Here is a 13997-nt window from a genome sequence, read left to right as displayed (position 1 = left end):
CCTGTTCGTTTCGGCTGAATTGACTTATAAGCCATAGCTGAAAGTACTGCTGGCTGGTTTGGTATGAGAAAAAAACATTGTTCAAACCGTGGATTATAAGTCAGATACGAGCGAATAAGTCAAAACGAACGTACTGTAGCTTCGTGCTACTTCGAAAAGCACCGCACTAGCTCTGTGCTACTTTGGAAAGCACCAAACATATTGCTGCATCACTTCGGCCAAGCCATCAACGACTTCGGAAACAGGGGTGGGTCCACTTGTATTCAAGAGTATTTAGTTGTAAGTAGGGACGGAGGGAGTAGTAATTCAGTATAGCTACGACGTACTCCGTAGCTTTATTTAATTTTCTTCTGTCAATGCAGAAATTAAGATTACATAACATGCATGGGTATACTAATAATTAAAGATGAATGTATGACACATACAGAGAAATTAAAAGGCAAGAAAGCATGTGGTACAACAACGTTGAATGGCAAAATATATAGTAGTGCAGGCACACCGTGGAGCGAGATAATGATTATGCTGACTTTAGTTTCTCAAACTTGAACACAGGTTTGCGTTTAAGTTTGCCAATATGCTTCTTCAAGTCCGCCACGTAGTCTGCTTTTCCATCATAACCCTTAAGCCACACTGTGTTGAGGTCATATAGATGCTCAAGCCCACTCTGCTCGTTCGAAGAAATAATCCGGAAATCTGATCCTTCAGAGCAATGGATTATCAGCACATTAACATATCTCGCTATAGTGTACTCTGGGTGGAAAGCTACCTGTAACGCTGAACTGCAATCAATCTTGAGAACCTGTGTTTTGATATTATCATTGCACCGCTTGAATTCTAGCTCTCTTACTTCATGAGTCGGCTTGATACAAAGACGACGTAGGATCCCTGTAGGTGGCAACGATTGCACTAATTGATCCATGTCCTCTTTGCTTGATATAATCATCTCAAGATCAAACTTTTTGAGATTGGCCACCAGGCCACGATCCTTGATCCAGGGCCAGGCTGGTAATCTGCGTATATTCCCATACAGCTTAAGGCTCTTGAGGGCCTTAGGTGGCTTGTCGAAGCACCAATATTCCGTGAAATCCTCGTCGAGTCCCAGTGACAAGGATTCAAGATGATCATGAGCTGAGAGGGCATCACTTAAATCCTTCCAGTTCTCCTTATTAATGCCACACACGCTGAGCTTGAGCAGTTGGGGAAGTGTGGTCAGAAAGTCCTTCCCACCTGAAGCTTTTTTTGTGTAAGATTTTTTTTGCCCTTAATAAGCTTCGTCAGAAAGTCCTTCCCACCTGCACTCTTGATATTGACGGTACCAAGAGTATGCAAGGCAGGCATGTCCTCAATCCCCTTGGGAACCTCCACACCACCATTAATAATATTGTTATCATCGAACCAACTTCTGAGTTTCCAGGGGGACAATTTGGTGGATGTCCAGCAGCGGCCCACCAACTTCTTTTGCCCTGCGCCATCAACTTCTTTATCTTGTAATATTGTTGCTTGTGGTAGGCTTGTGGCTACTAGGCCGCCATCACTACTAAAGATTTCCAAACGGGCCACACGGGCACTACACGGCACGAGCACGGCTGGGCATGGCACGGCCAGGCACGGCACGGTCAGGCACGGTAGCCTTGCCGTACCGTGCCGTGTAGTGCCGCCGTGCTCAGCCTCTGGCCCAGGCACGGCACTAAGCACTCCAGACCGTGCCGTGCCGTGCCACTGGGCACGACAGTCCAGCGTGTTAGTGCCGTGCCTTGGCACTAACCCACAAAACCACATTAAAATTTCAAAAAACAGAGAACAGCTCAAATATGAAGAAATCAAAATCAAAAAGAGAACACCAAGCTCATCCGACATCTCGTCGTCGCCGGCCTCCGGTCCCTCAACGCCAGTGGCTTCAAAAAAAGAAACAGATCTAGGGTTAAATCAAGAAGAAGAAAAAGAAGTAAAAAACAACAAAGCAAGATCAACAAGAAGAAGAAGTGAAGAAGAACAGCGAATCAAGAAGAAGAAGAACAAGAAACAGATCTAACTCACCTCGCTTGACGGAGCACCAGAGGCAACGGCGACGACGACATCGCTCAGATCCGGCGTCCTGGTACCTCAACGCATCATAGCGGAGCCCCAATGACGCCGGAGTCCGGCGAGATCGACGAGCGCGACGAGAGAGAGACGAAGACGATTCGTTGGAGATCTCAACGACTAAGCTACATCGCCGGTCAGAGAGAAGAGAAGGGGTGTACAAGGCCGTGCCGTGTGCCCGTGCAAGCCACCGCCGCTGTCACCAGCCACCGGACGGCGAAGAGAAGAGAGTGAGCGGCTAGGGTTTCGAACGAGAGAGCAGAGCTGAAGAGCGAGGTGCGCGCGGCGCGGAGGGGGAAGAAATGAGCACAGTAGCTTCCCCCGGGCGGCTCCTGGCTTATATAGGCGCCCCACCGTAGCCCTTCATCCAACGGCCAGCGCTCGCTGGGGGCTTCATCCAACGGCTCTTAGCTGTGCCGACCCCGTGCCGGCCTTTGGAGCGGGCCGTGCCCGTGCCGTGCCAATGGGCTAGCATAGCGGCCCAGGCACGGGCACGAGGCCGTGCCGTGCTTGGCACGAGCACGGGAGAGGCCGGGCCGGGCCGTTTTCGGACCAGGCCAAATCAGCACCGTGCCCGTGCTGGCCCGATGGGCCAGGCCCGTTTGGAAAACTTTAATCACTACCTTCAGCTTCAGGTGTTGATGTTGTCCCTGATGGTTGGCTTCCAACCGCAGCAACACTGTCGTCTTCTGATGCTGCTGATGTCCAGTCTTCAAATGGCAAAAATATACCAGCCCGAATGTATTGAATCTTCTTTAGCTTAGTGATAGCCTGTGGCAGTGTGACTATGGAGGTGCCTCTGACATCTAGACTCTCCAGCTGACTAAGGCCACCCACTGTTTTTGGCAAAAACTTAATGCTTTTGCATCCTCTTAGACTGATGAACTTGAGACTCAGCAGAATCCCAAAGATACGCTTGAGTTCATCATCTTCTAAACCAGACGTGCCCTCTAAATCTAGCACTCGGATCCGCTTCATCTTGTTGTCAGAGATGAAGAATGACTGCCACTTCCCATACACCGTCAAAGACCGCGCCGAAACACGTCGATGCTCTCAAACACATTTTTCTGCTCCCTCTCCCAGTCTTGCATTATGGTCAGGTGTTGTACTGTGCCTTGCGAGTTTGGCTTACAATGTTCTTCTAGTTCAAAGACAAGATTATCTTCCATTGGCTGCGAGATGATGTATTCACGGAATAACCCACTGATTTGGCACAATGGCATGCCTGGTAGTTCCTGGATTATGCCCAGTTTAACAAGCTCATGGAAGAGACTTTGAGCATTCTCCTTTGCACTACAGCCAGTTGTGTCTCTAGAGTAACCCTCTGCGATCCATCGCCTCTGCAAGTGAGCCTTCCTGATTTTGTAGTTTGTAGGAAAGATTGATAGATAGAAGACGCATGGCTTTATTGAATCTGAACAACCATCAAAATTGTTGGAGTTGTTCCAAATTCACTCCAGGTTATAGGCCGGGCTTCTGACGGAGCGTAGCGGAGTCTGAAGCCGGCCCATTAGGTCTCGCCCCTGTGCTTGGGGGGTGCAGGGGGCGGAGCCCCCGCGGTACGGTATGGTATATACACCCTTGCTAGGATTTCGTGGAGACTTGATTCTCTTGTAAGCCGTCATAGGCGTGTAACCCAAAACTCTTAAGATAGTGAGATTGTTGCTGGCTGGTGCCCGTTGTTTTTCCCTTTCACATCGGAGGGGTTTTCCACGTTAAATCGTGTGTCTCCTCTGTGGCTTGTGCTGATGCAAAAGTGATCTGCAAACACAAAGGGCTAATACCCGAATCGATATCCAAAGCGTGCCAGTCGATTTGACCTGCTAATCGACAAGGATGAAGATACGAACACTTTGGTCCTGACAACAGCGATACGCCCGGAAGTCACGGCCAAGAGGTGCTCACGCGGAACTCGAGAATCGCCGAAGGTCGCACTGAAGCGATGCAGCTCGCCGAATCAATGAGAACTCGTAAAAAAGGAAAAATATGCAAATTGACAAAGTCACCGAAAAGTAAGTAGATGCGAATAGGAGTAAAAATTGGTTTTGATGTTGATTGATATATCTATTACATTGCCCCTTACTCCATATTTATACCCTGATCTAAAGAGACACAACCAAACACAACTAGGACACCAATCCCATATCTAAGGAAACACGTGACTCTTACATGAATCATAACCTAACAAATACAGAAAAGGAAATCAACTCCTATCTATTTCCCTGTCCGCCTCAATTACGATGGAAATCTCACCGTCCTCCTTCCCATCGGCATACTCCCTATTTCATCGGCAGTAGTCTTCAAGTCTTCCTTCATCGGCATACTCCCTGTTTCATCGGCAGTAGTCTTCAAGTCTTCCTTCATCGGCATACTCCCTGTTTCATCGGCAGTAGTCCTCAAGCCTCCCTTCATCGGCATCGACAATAACACCTCCAACCTCATCGGCAACGCCCGAGTCCAAATCAACCTTTCCATCGACCATCACCAGCTATCGGCAACCATCTTTACAAACCATCTTTCATCGGCTATCAAAGTATTCAATAACTTTCCCCTTGCTGATTAGTCCACTCCGATTATTTTGACACGTGCAAAAAACGGTGTCAACACATGCCCCCCAATTTCGGAGTATAAAACCATTAATGCTCCGAAATTTACTCCAGATAACGCTTGCCTTTGCCCGATTACCGTAACTCATTCTCCAAGCCAAAACTTGATTTGTTATCAAATCCAATCAAATCTAATCTTGATTCACGCACTTCAGTAAATATTGCACAATCGCCAACCACTCTTGCCTTGATTATGGTTAAGATACCGAAACAATAACCCATCGGCAAGATCTTAACATGATAATGCTGCCATTTTCAGAATTAAAATATCATGTATCGATATCCCTTCCAAGTCATGATTACTTGTTATCAACTCATCTGTACAATCCCCTGATTATCGCGCGAACAGTTACCATATCCCTCTGAACCGCCTTGACCTATATGCGCGCGACATAGAAATAAGTCCAAAATACCCTTATTCTGGGCGGCTTATAAATAGATTTCTCCGGAACCCTCATTTTCTATCTTCAGCCTCCAATCCTTGGCATTCTCTCTCTCCGGCGGCGACTCCGACGAACAACCGCGCGACCTCAACCAACAAGAACCCTTCTCCGGCGCTAACTTCAAGTTTCCGGCTCGTACCTCCATCTTCCTCAAGACAATGGCCATCAACTTCGACGTCCCCGCGGTTCGCTCCACTTCCATTACCTTTTACTTTGATCTTTTTGCAAATTCATTCAGTTGGTGATTCTTCCTTTCTACTATCTTCTGGATTTCATAACCTTAGGAACTGCGCAACAAATTAGTTATCCCAACCGATCAGCCGCACGTCCAATGCCTTGGACCAATGGGCAACCCAGATCCAACCGATCTGATCAATGCAGAGGTTAGCAGAATCCCCTTTAGAGCCCAAAATTTCTCTTTGAATTTGTGGAAAGACACATTCCGATCTTGGCCCAAAACCACCAAAGGGTGAAAAGATTGGTACTTGAGGGTTAATAGATCGATGCAAGTATACTGGGCAGAACGAAGATTAGACCAATGCATCAGGCTCTCTATTGCCGATATGCAGAAAAATGAATCAATGATAATTGCAGCTGCTTATTTCTGGTCAGACACGACCAATACTTTTATGTTTGGACATGGCCCAGCTACTCCTACCCTTGCCGATGTCCACATGCTTACTGGCTTGGACATCTCAACTGCCGATGAAGGCTCCATCTATGGTAGAAAGTCTGAATATAGGGTGAATACCCGCAACATCGGCGGTTGGACAGGATATATTCAAGAATACCAGAAAACCGGGACACTTAGCCAGAGGGAACATGCCACATTCCTGAATATGTGGTTAGAAAAATTTATCTTCTGTGGTCGATCAGTAGGACCAACCAACGCCTTCCTCCCTGCAGCTGAACTTTTGGCTAATGGCGTAAGGTTTCCTCTTGGCCGATACCTTCTGAGCTCCACTTATCATCTTCTTCATCAAGTGTCTCAGAAACTTTTGCTTGGCGAACCCATCGGCAATCTAGGAGGCCCGTGGTGGTTTATCAACATGTGGCTGAATGCCCATATGCACAAACGTTTGCAATGGGACTTTTTTGCTCAACAATTCCCACGAGAAATTGCTGAAGACTATGTGCTCGGGGATGATGAATCGGCAACACGCTCACCCCTCAATTTTGGTGAAGCCATAATTGTCCTTCCTGGAACAGAAGCCAACGAAGACCAAATCGGCAGATTCTTTCAAAGCTTCTATAATGGTCTTTCTCGTGATCATAGGGCCTGGGTGCCTTATATCGACGAAGAAAACAGATTCCCCCTTCTTTTCAACTTTGCCGATGACACTCTGAATCAAGATAATGAGCTCATGATGGCTATCATCACTCCCAGGGCAATTCCAGTAAACACATTCGGCAGCGGGAAAAACACCAACATTACATATGAATTTTACAACCCATCGGCAGTATCCCGCCAATTGGCTTTTGGGCAACTGCCAATCAAACTCTGCTTTGCCGATGTGATCAAACCCAGGGAAACAATTACCTGCGGAACAGACTGGAACAAGGTAGTACAACTCTCTCCTGATGCCGATACTACAGATGTTGATATATCCACCTGGACACCAATATCTTTCATCACCGAGTCATACAAGCAATGGTGGCGAGAGTGGAAAGAACAACTGTTCACAACTTCTGCTCACACATATCGGCACATGATCGACCCTGAATATGCCATCCCTGACGACGCGGTAAGTTTCCTTTAACTCCTTTCTGCTTTTCCCTTCATATATCAGTAACTGATTCTCTTGTAACAGGTTAACAACCCAGCACCATCGGTGAGCAAAAGTGGGAAACCCTTCAATCTCCGGCCTGTTTCCCCAACATCGCCGATCGGCTACAACGCTCCCACCTTAGCCGCTTTGACCCACCAGAAGATTCGTACCAAGACCATCACTTCTAAGTCCAAATTGGCTACATCCAGGGCTACTCCATCGGCCGCTGCTACAACCTTGGTCAAAGCCTTTAAGGTAACAACCTTGTTTATTTTCACTTATGCCGATCACAAACTGTATTAACCTTAATCATCAGGGGGTAAGAGCTGCTACTGGATCGTCATCGGCAATTCCGCCGATATCAAGCACCACTCCTTCAGAGGTAGCTTTTTGACTTTACATTTTATCTGTTAAATATCATATCTTACACTTGTTTTGCAGCAACAATTGGGTACATCGGCAAACGTACCAGATGTCCAAGCTTCACAACCAACAAGTGTCGATGCCCCCCAGCCAATCGTTGCCGATGCTCAAGCAAAGCGCAAAGCTTTAACAGATACTGAAGCACAGCCAAAACGACAAAGGTCTATGCCGATCCCTACATCTGCCCCAATGTCATCGGTCATCATACCTCAAGAGCCCATCACCGATGAAGTCACAGAGGATATCCCATCGGCAAGCTCAGCCGATCCTCCACACGACATACTCCAGGTTGCTTCCTCCAGTCAAGCACAGGAAATTGCCTTGAAACAGGTAAACCAATCAGCCTATCTGATTTTACAATGGAGAGGAGATTCCCCGAACAGCCTATTTTCCTTTGCCATTGACATTTCTGACGACGATGGAGAGGAGACAAGTTCTTCCCTTGCACTGGGAACAATATCGGCAGAGACTAAATCCAAGTTGGAAACCCTCCTGAACTTGCTACAGCAAGGTACCGCCCAACTGGTAGATGACTCGGACCCCGCAAAAGCAATTTTCAAAACAATTCGCGGCCAGGTCCCTGCCGATGTTGAAGAAGTACTCTTCCCAGCAGCTCACTTAGAAAGCCGCCAACTGCAATATCAACGGGCTGCTCAGCGCATTGCCGATAGAGCAGCTCAAGCTCAACTTAAAGAAGAGATGCTACAACTGAAACAAATCGCTGATGAGAAGCACAAGGGCATCGTCAACTTGCAGACTTCGGGTGCTGGACTTAAGCAGAAAATCTTGGATCTATCAGCAAGGAAGGTAGCTCTATTGGCTGAATTGAAAGAAATCGATGCAGCTTTAACTCATGCTCAACAAGAAGAAAGCCAGCTACCCAATGCCGTCAAAGCCCTTCAGCAAGAAAGAGATATCCAAGCTCGCAAGGCTTTAGCCATGAAGAAAAAACTCAAGCCTGTGGAGGGTACTGCCGATGACGATATCAAAGAAATGGAGGAAGCCGGCCAGATTCGCCTGCGTGCGATATTAGCTATCCAATCCTTGTTGAACGTGTAATCTTATTTATTGTATCGGCACTTTATGAGACATTGACATCCTTGCATAATTCTAGCCGATAGTACTGTTATTGGCAATTGTACTTTTATGCATCTATCCAGATACTAGGGTAATATTTCTTTAAATATTTTCCATTTAACGCTCTGGGAAACACAACCCCTTCGAGGGTTTCTAAAATATATGCATTACCAGGAACAGACTGATTTATCCGATATGGACCTTCCCAATTAGGAGACCACTTTCCAAACTTTGAACTTTTAGTCCCAATCGGTAAAATCAATTTCCAGACCAGATCTCCATCGGCAAACTCTTTTACTTTCACCTTCTTGTCATACCATCTAGCTACTCTTTTCTTATTTTCTTCGATACTAACTAAAGCCCTTAACCGATGACCCGCCACATCTTCCAACTCATCCTTCATAAGAGTATTATAATCATCGGTTGTCAGCTGATTTTGAGAACGTATTCGTCTAGAGCCAACCTTAATTTCCCAAGGCAATACTGCATCGTGTCCATATACTAACTGATAAGGCGTTACTTTGGTTGCACCATGATATGACATCCGATATGACCACAAGGCTTCATTTAATACTGTATGCCACCTCCTAGGATTTTCTTCAATTTTGCGCTTAATGAGTTTGATGATCCCTTTGTTAGAAGCCTCAGCTTGACCATTAGCTTGAGCATAATATGGAGAAGAATTTAAAATTTTAATTCCCATACCTACAGCAAACTCATCAAATTCTCCTGATGTAAACATAGTACCCTGATCGGTAGTGATAGTCTGAGGAATACCAAATCGGTAAACAATATGCTCTTTCACAAAATCAATCATATTGACCGATGTCACCTTTTTTAAAGGAATTGCCTCAACCCACTTTGTGAAATAATCGGTAGCAACCAGAATAAATTTATGTCCTTTACTCGATGGCGGATAAATCTGACCAATGAGATCAATAGCCCATCCCCCGGAACGGCCATGGTTTGATTATAGGATTCATAGCCGATGCAGGCGCTCTTTGAATATTACCAAACTTTTGACACCCCTGGCATCCCTTAAAATATTTAAAACAATCTTCAAGAATAGTCGGCCAATAGTACCCATTCCTTCTGATCATCCATTTCATCTTGAAAGCCGATTGATGTGCCCCACATACTCCTTCATGAATTTCACCCATCAAGCTTTTCGATTCATCATTGCTAACACATCTGAGTAAAACTCCATCTATAGTTCGATAATATAATTCGTCATCGAGGAGCACATATTTGGTAGCTTGGAACCTTATACGTCTCCCAACCTTTCTATATGGATCCTTTAAATAATCGACAATCTCTTTCCTCCAGTCATCGGTATCAACTGCCGATGTTAGCACTTCCTGAATAGGCTGATATCCTGAAGCATGCTGAGCTAGTCGATTAGCTTCCTCATTATGCAATCGAGAGATATGTTCAAGACGAAAATCTCTAAATCCTTTCAACAATTGCAAACATCTTTCATAATACAAAATCAAAGCTTCACTTCGGCATTCATAAATTCCAGCCAATTGATTTATAACTAGCATAGAATCACCAAAGATTTCAACAACATCGGCACGTATCTCCTTTAGCAATTCTAACCCTTTTATCAAGGCTTGGTATTCAGCTTGATTGTTTGTCGCTGTAGCAACAATCGGCAATGAAAACTCATACTTCTTTCCTTGAGGTGAAATTAACACAATGCCGATACCTGCTCCTTCACCACATGTGGACCCATCGAAGAAAAGTGTCCAGGGAGCAATCCCCAGAGAGTCCACCGTATTACAATGCTGAGTGACAAAATCAGCCATCACTTGCCCTTTAACTGCCTTAGTTGATTTGTAGCGTAGTTCAAATTCTGATAATGCTAAAATCCATTTGCCGATTCTACCACTTAATATCGGCATCGACAGCATATACTTGACCACATCGTCTTTGCATATGACCGTACATTCGGCAGATAACAAATAATGCCTTAATTTGACACAAGAAAAGTATAAGCACAGACACAATTTTTCGATAGCCGAATACCTCGTCTCAGCATCCACTAATCTTCTGCTCAAATAATAAATAACACGTTCTTTCCCTTCAAATTCTTGAATAAGAGCTGAACCGATAACTGCATCATCAGCTGACAAATATAACCTAAAAGGCTTCCCATGTTGAGGTGGAACTAGCACTGGAGGATTTGATAAATATTTCTTAATTTCATCAAGGGCTAATTGCTGTTCAACTCCCCATACAAATTCCTGATCAGCTTTCAATTTAAGTAGTGGGCTGAAAGCCTTGATCTTACCCGACAGATTAGATATGAATCTTCTAATGAAATTAATCTTACCGATCAAAGATTGCAATTCAGTCTTATTGGCAGGAGCAATCACCTTGTTAATTGCATCAATAGACTTCCTACTGATTTCAATGCCCCGCTGATGCACCATAAAACCCAAGAATTGTCCTGCCGATACACCGAATGCACATTTATTAGGATTCATCTTCAATCCATGCTTCCTTGTGCACTCCAGTATCTTTCGCAGATCGGCTAAATGTGCTGTGATATCTCCAGATTTAATCACTACATCATCAATGTAGATCTCCACTAATGTGCCGATGTACTCATGAAAAATAAAGTTCATAGCCCTTTGATAAGTAGCACCGGCATTTTTCAAACCAAACGTCATGACTATCCACTCGAACAACCCCACATGTCCTGGACATCTGAAAGCAGTCTTGGGAATATCTTCCTCAGCCATGAATATTTGATTGTAACCTGCATTACCATCCATGAAGCTGGTAATTTGATGTCCAGCCGCAGCATCAATCAACAAATCAGCAATCGGCATTGGATAGCCATCCATCGGTGTGGCTTTGTTGAGATTCCTGAAATCAATACAAACACGAAGTTTTCCATTTTTCTTATAAACAGGAACCACATTAGAGATCCACTCTGCGTATCGACATTGCCGAATAAACTTTGCTTCAATTAATTTAGTTATTTCGGCCTTAATGTCAGGAAGTACATTAGGGTTGCATCGGCGCGCTGGCTGCTGATGTGGCCGAAATCCAGATTTGATAGGTAACCGATGTTCAACTATCGATCGGTCTAATCCAGGCATCTCAGTATAATCCCAAGCAAAACAATCTTTATATTCTTTTAACAAATCTGTTATTCGCTGCTTACACTTGGAATCTAACTTAGCACTAATAAAAGTAGGTCTCGACCTATCACCATCACCGATATCTACTTCTACTAAATCATCTGCCGATGTGAACCCTTGACCTAATTTTCCATCATCGGCAAACCTATCCATTAAAACTCCTCTTCAGAACCGACTGCTTGGATCGGTGGAATTTCATAATCAGCAACTCTAAGGAACTCTTTTTCCCAAGCTTCTCCTGATATGCATTTAGTTCGCTCATAAGTATCTGATTCTGCCGATGCGATGATATAAGAAGAATCACCAGGGACGACCTCAATCTTATCCCCAATCCACTGTACGAGGCATTGATGCATTGTAGAAGGAACACAACAATTAGCATGAATCCAATCCCTCCCTAGAAGCAGATTATATGCACCCTTGCCGTTGATAACAAAGAACGTCGTTGGCAAGGTTTTGCTACCGATGGTCAATTCAACGCACACTGCCCCTTTAGCCGGTGACACATTGCCTTCAAAATCTTTCAACATCATATCGGTTTTGGTCAAGTCTTGATCTCCTTTACCAAGTTTCCGATACATCACGTAAGGCATAATATTAATCGCAGCCCCTCCATCAATAAGTACCTTAGACACAGGCTGCCCATCAACTCTGCCCTTCACAAATAAAGCCTTAAGATGCTGTCTCTCGTCATCGGTAGGTTTCTCAAAAACAGCCATCATTGGATCTAGTGTTAGCTGAGCTACTTGATCAGAGAGAACAACTTCTTCCTCATTATCAGATAGTGCCAGAAACTCCATCGGCAACATGAATACCATATTAACATCTGCCGATGGACCCTTATTTTTGTGTTTTACCTGCCACTGCTGATGACCAGGCCTTTCATTGGAGGAATTTTCCTCTTGGTATAAATCCTCCTGACGCTCACGTTGCATCCTCCTTCTCTGCGTCTTTGTCAGACCCTCTGGGCACCATCGAGGAAACTTGGTTTTCCAAACCGGCTGATAACAAGTCCTAGTTGGTTCTACATGACGTATATTAGGGTCCCTGTAGAATATTTCCTCATCGGGAACTCTTGCGTTTGCCATCTCCTCAAGCTCCTCTTGATTCCTTGGAAAATATCCAGCGCGTTTACCAAGCCTCTCATGTACACTAAGTCTGCCCCCTAGCCGATCATGCACTGATGCTCTGCCTCTGATCGGCTCGTTGATAGACAAACCCTGATTACCATGTTGAAACCTCCTTTCTGAACGATTGACTCCGTAATAACCATTACACTCAGGGCAATTTTCAACAGTTGGCAATTTAATACCTTCTTCCCAGCAATGGATGAAAAACAGACATCTCCAATGATCTTTATGTCGATTCCATTCTTCCTGACGTCTCATTTCTTGCTGTTGTCGATATCGGTCATTACGTTGACGCCAACCCTCCTGCTGCCTTCGATGAGTAATCACAATGCCAGGTCGAGGAGGATTTTTGGAACTACTGCTTTCTCCTAGCAAACCCTTACTCTTTGCATCATCGGTAGTTATCCGATGTTGGGGGTCCACTGACGCGTTTTTCTCAGCAGCCTCTGACGTCAATACCTTGGTCTTTCCTTTGGCATCCAACATATTTGCTGGAAAAGGGTGTTGATCAATTTTCATCGTCTTCTGGGTCTTAGAAGTACCAAACTTAATTCTCCCAGATTCAATAGCCGATTGTAACTGTTGCCTGAATACCTTGCACTCATTTGTACTGTGTGAAGTTGCATTGTGCCATTTGCAGTACAAAATCTTCTTCAACTCTTCTGCCGATGGGATCACATGATTAGGTGACAGCTTAATTTAGCCCTCTTGAAGCAGAAGATCAAATATTTTATCGGCCTTGGTGATATCAAAGGTAAACTTTTCTGGCTCTTTTTGACCAAAGGGACATGATATCGGCTTTTTATTCTTAACCCACTCAGCTAAGCCGATAACTGGTTCTTCATCAGAGTCAGAATCTCCTACTTCTTCAACAAATGATACCTTTTTACTCCAGTTCTTTTTTGGTTCAAAAACCCTAGTATCTTGATCAGAGATCCTTTGCACAAGATGACTGAGGCTTTCAAACTCCTGAGAAGCATATCTATCCTTAAGATGTGGCAATAACCCTTGGAAAGCCAGATCGGCAAGCTGCCGATCATCCAGCACCAGGCTGTAGCACTTATTTTTTACATCTCGTAGCCTTTGTACAAAGCTCTCTACCGATTCATCATTACGCTGTCTCAATTTTACTAAATCGGTAAGCTTCTTTTCATGGATTCCAGCAAAGAAATACTTATGGAATTGTTTTTCTAGATCAACCCAAGTAATAATAGAATTTGGTGGTAATGAAATGAACCATGTAAATGCTGATCCAGACAAAGATGATGAAAATAATCGAACTCTTAATTCATCTCTGTTAGCTGCCTCTCCACAT

The 13997-nt window shown here is 44.6% G+C and overlaps 1 pseudogene; it reads right to left on the bottom strand.

The window, feature by feature from the left end:
• Positions 1–517: 517 nt before the first annotated feature.
• LOC136548018 (disease resistance protein PIK6-NP-like) lies at positions 518–3530 on the bottom strand (annotated as a pseudogene).
• Between the last annotated feature and the right edge of the window lie 10467 nt (positions 3531–13997).

This window comes from Miscanthus floridulus, chromosome 4 (assembly GCF_019320115.1).
Source record: "Miscanthus floridulus cultivar M001 chromosome 4, ASM1932011v1, whole genome shotgun sequence".
Lineage (NCBI taxonomy): Eukaryota > Viridiplantae > Streptophyta > Magnoliopsida > Poales > Poaceae > Miscanthus > Miscanthus floridulus.
This window is presented reverse-complemented; position numbering and strand designations above follow the sequence as displayed.